The following is an 8,868-nucleotide window of genomic DNA, read 5'->3' as shown; positions in this document are numbered from 1 at the left end:
AATAAGGTTGGCGTAAAACTTCAATCCTTCAAATTCAATAACCACACCTTGATAGTAACTCTGGGTCACTTGCTTAATTCCAGGGGACTTGATGATCATGGATTTTTCCAAGGGAAGCATCGATTTTTTTTTTGCAAAGCAAAACTCTTCGAAATGAATGAGTGAGAAGCTCCAAAATCAAACAAAACCATGGCAGGTATTGTGTTGACAGGGTACGTACCGAGTACGATATCTGGGGTGTTCTGTGCTTCCTCTTTGGTCACGTGGTTCAGATGACCCTTCCTGTGGTTGTTATTGGGGTTGAAATTGTTTCGCTTGGGCGCTGAATTATTGCCACCATTGTTAGGCTTTGGGGTTGAGTTCCTTGGCTTGGGGCACTGCTTGGCATAGTGCCCTTCTTCTCCACAAGCGTAACAAGTAACGCCTGGGCGATATGTGAACTCCTTGTCTCTTGCATGGAAATTCTTGATTGGGCGTGAATTATTCGTCGGGGTTTTGTGTGTTCCACCCTTCTGAAATTCTGTCTTGCTTCTGTGGTTGCGAGCAAAAGTAGACTGGTCCCTTTTGCGTTTGCGGAAATCTTCCAAGCTGCGTCGCTCATTTTCCAGAGTAATGGCCTTATCCACCAGTGTTTTAAAATTTGGAAAGGTATGCACAACCAGCTGGCATTTAAGTGCGGGTGCCAGGCCTTTCAAGAATTTTTCCATCTTCTTGCTCTCGGTCATGCGCTCTTCGTTGGCGTAGCGAGACAACAGAGTGAATTGGCTGTTGTATTCTGACACTGTCATGGTCCTTTGCTTGAGGTCATCAAATTCTCTCTTCTTGATTTTCATAACACTCTTAGGAATGTGTGCCCCACGAAAACCTTCCTTGAAATTCTCCCAGGTTATTTCATTTTCGTTGGGGTGCATGTGCAGGAAGTTTTCCCACCATGATGCAGCTGCTCCAGTGAGATAATGTGGTGCATACAATACTTTTTCACGGTCTGAACACTGTGCAATAATTAATTTTCTTTCCATGTCTCGAAGCCAGTCGTCGGCCTCAAGAGGTTTGTCAGTATGAGAAAATGTTGGGGGACGCGTCTTCTGTAACTCAGACAACTTGGATTGCTGCTGATACTGACCACGGTGATTTCCCATATTGATGAATTGGTTCATCATTTCCTGGTGTTGTTGCTGACTCTGTTCATACATACGACACACTTGGGTAAATGTTGTTTCACTGTCCTGTTGACTTGTCTGTCCCTGAGTGAAATTGTGGTTTGGTGGTGTACCATAATTTTCTTCGGGCTGATTTGGCATGGAGCGCGTCCAAGGATGAGACATCTTTCACTCTGGGGATATATTTTGTGAAACTCGTAAGACAAGAAAGATAGTCGCAAAAGTCAATAAAATCACACATAAAAAAAGTTAAAACTCCAGGATTTTTTTTTGAAAATACACGATTGCACGCGGAGAAGGACTATTACATATCTTACACGCAAGCATAATTATACATTACATCACTCTGGATATGCGTACATAATCCTGACATGTTATTGAGACTAGTGCACTTCTCCAGATCTTACATGATGCGCAAACAAGCTACTTCTCACAACCTATGTACATATAAACATATCACACAAGTCGGTACATCGCATGATGTCTAAACGTACTTAGTCGGAGATGGTGAGGATTTCCCTTGGCCTGCCGAGGGTGAGACGCAGTGAGGCTGGGGACTCAACCTCCTCCTCGCTAATAGGTTCCAGACGAGATGCGCCACTACAAGAAATATGTCAACTTGTGACCACCACTATTGGTCACTGAAAGGTCACAAATTTCTATTTACGACCTTTTTGTGACCAAAAACAGAAGGTCAAAAGCTGGCCGTTGTAAACTGACTATAACAACCTTTCTTCTGGAATGGTCAAAGACGTTTACGACCAAAATATTCCTACTATGACGTTTTGGTCACTAGCAACCTCCCCAAGCCACGTAGGCATCCAGCGTGGTAAGCTGATGTGGCACAAGATTCAGCCCGGTCCAATTCGGTTTTCTACATGGGCCTAGCCCAACAATTCGGCCTTATATATTTTTTCTATCAATTTTTGATCAACTTCATGGGCCAAGCCCAACATTGAAACCTTTTTTATTGTTGGGTTGTGGCCTTTTTGTCTAAACGAATTTAGCGTTTCTTTTTTTTCCAAAAGAAGGGTCCACTAGTCAGATGGGTCCCAATTGTCAGGTTCTAGTAACTGGGTCCCATTTGTCATGTTTTGGTAAGTGGGTCCCATCTATCAGGCTCATATTCTTCATATTTCAAGCATTATTTTGTTTGGCAGAGACAAAAACACACATGATACTTAAATAAGAGCAACCAGATCACATAATACAAGCTCTATCCGTTCCAATACAGAGGACCATACTGCTTTACAAGCTCTACAAGTGTAACAAGCTCTACATGTAATACAGTACTGCTTTACAAGCTCCTTCCATGTGATCACAAACTACCTGCTCCTGTCATGAACATACTGGACTCGCTGGATGAACATAGTCAGATGAACAACATGCCGGACTCGCTCGAAGACCATAGTCAGGGCTGGGAACAAACAAAACAACAACATGGCTTCCACTGTCATCCTGTTACATGAATCAGAGAAGAATTAGAAAAACTGGGGGAAATATATGTCGTAGCTAACAAAGTACGAAACAATAGTGAGACGAGCTACGTTGGTACAAAGAAATGTGTTCTCGCTTGCTTCGTCGAGCATGATAAATAGTTCATTTGATGAGATAGGTAGCCTTGAGGCTGCTGTCTGAATAAGGTCCTAGAGGGGAGAAAAGAAGCTTACATATGATACTACACGACACCAAATGCATACAGTAACAAGTTGGGTCAACAAAGCCTTACCAGGAGTTCATTGCCGGCTCTGGCATATGGCAGCGGCAATGAAGGAGCACCTATGTCAAGAGAAATCACACATGTCCTGAACCCTGGGCATCATTTTAACTTACAAACTGCATCACCAAATAAAACTACCAGGTTAGTGACAACCTTAAAATGGAATCAAACAGTCTTACATTTTGAGCCACTTGTAAGATCAATTCCAGTTTTCTTTAACTCGGATGTGAAAGCAAAAAACTTGCCAGAATTAGTAAGGATTCCTCTGCCTAACTAGATTCAACACGATACAAGTAGGGCACCTTATGCTCTGCACCTTGCACGACAAGCTTTGCAATAAAATAAACTAGCACATCAAGGTTGTCACATGAAAACTGACATAATAGTCAGGTTCAGAGCAAACAAAAATGCTCTACAAGGATTAAGGGATCACTATGTCAAAATCCACAAGTAAACTAACAACTTAAATAGGTTGCCAATTCCATACCAAACCAAGTTTTATGCATCAGTATTACCATGCGGAATCACACACAGAGACCACCATGACAATGCAAAGGCCTAACTTAGGTTCGAGTTTGTGTACATATAAAAGCAGGAAACAGGGATGGCTAGTACAAAATGCTAATTCGACTTAACCCATTTGTTGGACACCTTGCTCTGGCCGGCGCCGCCGTACGCCCTCACCGACGCCTCCAGCCTCGCCCCGTTCAGCTCTCTGACTGCACAAAAAAATGATACACTTCAGAACTTGCAATTTCAGAGAATATACTGAATAAATATGCCACCCACCCGATTGAGCGAGCCACATGAATTGTTGCTTGAGTTGACTTGAGAAAGCGGTAGTACGCTGAAGGAATAATCTATAGTCCTGGTTAATCAGCGATGACCCATGAGGCCAATATAGTAGAGCATAGGCACAAATCGTATGCTTGTTGCTCACGGACATACTGCTAGTACCGACATGCACACAACACAAGACAACTACCAAGCATCCAACATCAGTGGCTTATCTCCTCTAAAAGTGCAACCTTATTTTGCATCTACACTAGCCCCTAATCGTGCAACAATTTACAGTAATTTGAGGAGTATTTGCTAGGATCATGATGACAATTTTAGATTAAATTGCAGTGTTTGTCATCCACAGTTGTATGGTTCTATCTAGGATTACATAAAAACAGAGAAAACATGGAGCTACCCAGCATCCACGACTAGAGCTAGTAGTAGGAACACATGGTACAGTAGTAGAGCCGCATCACAACTACTGTCAGCCGGCAAGGCATGCGTTGTGCTACCTACTCATGGTTCAAAGAGCCATCTCGCTGAACCTGAACCTGAAACTAAACTACCCATGTCTTGAGCATTCAACTGACCCTAGGCCAAGCTACAAAGGGAGATGTACTTCACATGCTATTCTGGAACAACTAAGAATACTTCACATGCTATTATGGAACAACTAAGAATACTTCACATGCTATTCTGAAGCAACTAAGAACAGCTCACATGCTATTCCGATACAACTAATAACAATTCACATGTTATTCTGATACAACTAATAATATTTCACGTTTCCCTCTGTTCTTGAAGAAACAACCAATATGTTAGGAGTAGATTAATAGAACAAAAGTAGGCCTGATTTCTCAAAGAACTCTGTTCTGGAGATACAGCGCCTCCTTCTTCTGCTGGATCTCTTTTGCTTCCTGGATTCATGAACACAGATAATAATCAATCAATGTTGTTACTTTGTAGTATCATCAATCATTAAGAGTAAGTGCGATTGTGATTGGTAAAGAATAATAATTAAGAAGGATGGATACTGTCGTGCCTGCCAGTTAAGCGAGGTTGGATGTGTGCAGAAAGCAAAGCAGCATGCATGTGTAGCGAACGAGTAACAGAACCTCGATCCACGTTTTTGACACAAACATCACGGTGCGGCGGAGGGAGTAAATAATACTAGCAAGTGCAGGAAGCAGAAGTGCATGTCGCAGTTAATAAATTGATAAAGGGATGAGCAAAAAATTCATGATGCTCAGATCAGCCAGGACAATATGATTTGCAAGCGGCAGTAGGTTGAGGTCAGGATAAACAAGTATGAGGATGATAAGCAAGTGATTTTGCTCTTATTTCTTCTACTACTTAGTACAATAGCTAATACAAGAAGATAGAGACACATGCATGCTGCTGTTTTGATTGCACAGAATTTGATCATCGCCGGCTACAATCGTGAGATGATTTGTGAAATGTCGTCCTGATTTTGGTTAAGATACCTCGGTGGAGAGGTGGCAGGAGCGCATGAGCCTCCTTGGCACGAGCCGACGTCACTCCTCCGCCTGCGCTCGCTGGAGCAGGGAGCCACCGAGCCTCCTCGCCGCGCATCGAACCGCCGCCATCGTCTCCGGCCTGCCAACAGTTGCTTAGGGATTTGGAAGAAGAAAATGAAAAGGGGAGGAGATGATTGGGGGTCTAACCTTGATGGCGTCAGGGTAGCAGTGAAGCTGCATCATTCATGCCTTCGGGACAGGGGAGGAGGAAGACGTCCCGTCGATGGCATCCCGGTGCTCAAGCAACGACAGCGTGTTGGATCTGCAAGGGAGACAAGATGAGGTGAGGAAGAGAGGGAGGGATGTGACGAGGAAAAATGGAGGGACTCACCTGAGTTGCCGGAGCAACGCTGGAGCCACGCCGGCGAGGTGCCAGAACGCAAGAGGCAGATCTGGTCGGGGGAAAGGGAGCAACGGAGGCAGTGGAGCTCAGATCTGTCCTGCATGGATCTACTGCTGGAGGTGGAGGGAGGGAGGAAGAGAAGGGGTCGCCGGCGGTGGAGGAGGCCGGGGTTGGGGGAGGTCTGCGGCGGCGGCTGGGTTGGAGGGGATCGATCTAGAGAGGGGGAAGAGGTGTGTTGGAGGGGATCGATCCAGAGAGGAGGAGGAGGAGTCGTGGGGATCCATGCCATGTCATCGCCGCGTGCGCGCCGGTTCTCGCCGTGCGCGTGCCGGATCTCGCCGGTCGTCGATTCCCGCCTGAGGTCGCCGGAGGTGGCGGCAGCAAGGGAGTGGTGGAGTGCTAGGGTTCGGTTTGAGAGAGAGAAAGAGAGAGAGAGGAGGGCACGACGGGTTGGGTGGGGCTCGCGAGAGAGAGAGAGGGGGGGTTGCTGCGGTTGGTTGGATGGACCGACGGACGGATGGATGTGTATGGATGGACAGATGTTTTCCATGTCATCAATCCGTGCCATGATTGGTTGCACCAATCAGAATTAAGCTTATGTATTATTGTTTTTTCCTTTTGTTTCTCTTTTTTTAACCTCTTATTCCGGATAACATTCAACACTAAAAGAGGAGGTAGCCTGTGTTTCAGCCGCAACAGAGAGGAGTTTTCATTTACTAAGGGAGTTTTTATTTTCTTTGGATGAAAAAACCATTTTCCATTTTTCGAGTGCCCAAAAGGAGGTTTTTTGTGAAGGACCTACCATATATTTGTTGCAAAATTGGACCAAATCAATTTTATAAAATATTAGGCCATGTTTAATGCACAATTTACCAAATGGTTGGGTGTCAAGAGTTTTGATCCACCTCTGGTGAAAAAGACAAATTTCCGCCGATTCGGTTGGAAGCGGGTCAAATTTGAACTGCAGCTGCCTCATAGTTTGCTATTTATTTTTTCCAAAAATCATTTCTAGGTACATAAGTATCTATTTAGTCAGAGAAACACAAAAAAAATTCAAGATTCAACCACTAGATAGGAACGGTCATTCCCGCCGTTTTGATCGCATTTTGAAACGGGCATAAAAAATTCAAAAAAAATCAAAAAATTGGGAAACCTTCGCATTGTGTCATTATATGTGGCCAAGTTCCCAGGAAAAATAACAAACTTGTAATACGGCAATTATTTTAAAAAAGTGTTCTCAGAAATGAGCTATCATTTATGAAGATTCATGGCTTTCAAGCCAAATGATCAATCTTATGGCCACATTCGTGGCATAGTTTGTTCAAATGATCTCATATTGTGCACAAGGGTGCATATTGGAATGGCAAACAATGTTGCCTAAGGAAGTTTTCATTTTCTTTGGACAAAAAAACCATTTTTCATTTTCCGAGTGCCCTAAAGGAGGTTTTTTTGTGAAGGACCTCCCAAATAATTGTTGCAAAATTGGACCAAATCAATTTTCTAAAATACTAGGACATATTTAATGCACAATTGACAAAATGGTAGGGTGCAAAAAGTTTTGATCCACTTCTCGTGAAAAAGACAAATTTCCGCCGATTCAGTTGGAAGCGAGTCAAATTTGAACTGCAGCTGCCTCATAGTTTGCTCTTTATTTTTTATAAAAATCATTTCTAGGTAAATAAGTATCTATTTAATCATAGAAACAGGAAAAAAAATCCAAGATTCAACCACTAGCTAGGAACGGTCAAGCCCGCCGTTTTGACCGCATTTTGAAACGGGCATAAAAAATTCAAAAAAAATCAAAAAATTGGGAAACCTTCGCATTGTGTCATTATATGTGACCAAGTTTCCAGGAAAAATAATAAACTTGTAATACGGTAATTATTTTAAAAAGTGTTCTTAGAAATGAGCTATCATTTGTGAAGATTCATGGTTTTCAAGCCAAATGATCAATCTTATGGCCACATTCATGGCATAGTTTGTTCAAATGATCTCATATTGTGCACAAGGGTGCATATTGGAATGGCAAACAATGTTGCCTAAGGAAGTTTTCATTTTCGTTGGACGAAAAAACCATTTTCCATTTTCCGAGTGCCTGAAATGAGGTTTTTTGTGAAGGAACTACCAAATAATTGTTGCAAAATTGGACCAAATCATTTTTATAAAATACTAGGCCATATTTAATGCACAATTGACAAAATGGTTGGGTGTCAAAAAATTTCATCCACCTCTGGTGAAAAAGACAAATTCCCGCCGATTCAGTTGGAAGCGGGTCAAATTTGAGCTGCAGCTGCCTCATAGTTTTCTATTTATTTTTTCCAAAAATCATTTCTAGGTACATAAGTATCTATTTAATCAGAGAAACACCAAAAAAATTCCAAGATTCAACCACTAGCTAGGAACGGTCATTCCCGTCGTTTTGACCGCATTTTGAAACGGGCATAAAAAATTCAAACAAAATCAAAAAATTGGAAAACCTTAGCATTGTGTCATTATATGTGAACAAGTTTCCAGGAAAAATAATAAAATTGTAATATGGTAATTATTTTAAAAAAGTGTTCTCAGAAATGAGCTATCAAGTGTGAAGATTCATGGCTTTCAAGCCAAATGATCAATCTTATGGCCACATTCATGGCATAATTTGTTCAAATGATCTCATATTGTGCACAAGGGTGCATATTGGAATGGCAAACAATGTTGCCTAAGGAAGTTTTCATTTTCGTTGGACGAAAAAACCATTTTCCATTTTTCGAGTGCCCGAAAGGAGGTTTTTTTGTGAAGAAACTACCAAATAATTGTTGCAAAATTGGACCAAATCATTTTTATAAAATACTAGGCCATATTTAATGCACAATTAACAAAATGGTCTGGTGTAAATTTTTTGATCCACCTCTCATGAAAAAGACAAATTTCTGCCAATTCATTTGGAAGCGGGTCAAATTTGAACTGCAGCTGCCTTATAGTTTGCTATTTATTTTTTCCAAAAATCATTTCTAGTTACATAAGTACCTATTTAATCATAAATACATGGTTTGGTGGCGATACGTCGAGGTTTGGGCGGTGGCCGAGGGCCCCAGCTCTAGAGCGCGTAAACTTGCATGCCCGCCGCGTGGTCACCGCGTGACCGTGGCGTTGCCATGTGTTCTGGGCGGCCTAGGCATGTCTAGTGGGTTGGGCACTCCCTAGGTTGGTGCTAGGAAGAAAATTACAACATAAGATTCTCACGAGGAGACCAATCGATGCTCAAACATGAATTAGCAGCCATGTGTTTGATTAGCGGTACGGGAAATGTACATGGCTAATGGGCGTGAGTTTTGGCTGAGGATG

At 42.5% G+C, this 8,868-nt stretch overlaps 1 long non-coding RNA gene across 6 annotated transcripts; it reads right to left on the bottom strand.

The window, feature by feature from the left end:
• Nucleotides 1-2,321: 2,321 nt before the first annotated feature.
• Nucleotides 2,322-6,025, bottom strand: LOC119278169. 6 transcript variants are annotated; one of them, XR_005137643.1, is made up of 7 exons: nt 5,530-6,025; nt 5,346-5,460; nt 5,145-5,277; nt 3,670-4,577; nt 3,496-3,599; nt 2,890-2,996; nt 2,322-2,618 (listed from the first exon to the last, which is right to left on the bottom strand). It is a non-coding gene; the product is annotated as an uncharacterized LOC119278169 (long non-coding RNA). The 6 variants fall into 6 exon arrangements; XR_005137640.1 differs by having other exon boundaries at nt 3,517-3,599; XR_005137642.1 differs by having other exon boundaries at nt 3,532-3,599.
• Nucleotides 6,026-8,868: the final 2,843 nt, after the last annotated feature.

This window comes from Triticum dicoccoides, chromosome 3B (assembly GCF_002162155.2).
Source record: "Triticum dicoccoides isolate Atlit2015 ecotype Zavitan chromosome 3B, WEW_v2.0, whole genome shotgun sequence".
Classification (NCBI taxonomy): domain Eukaryota; kingdom Viridiplantae; phylum Streptophyta; class Magnoliopsida; order Poales; family Poaceae; genus Triticum; species Triticum dicoccoides.
Note: the sequence above shows the minus strand (reverse complement) of the source record. Positions and strands in the feature narration are given on the sequence as shown.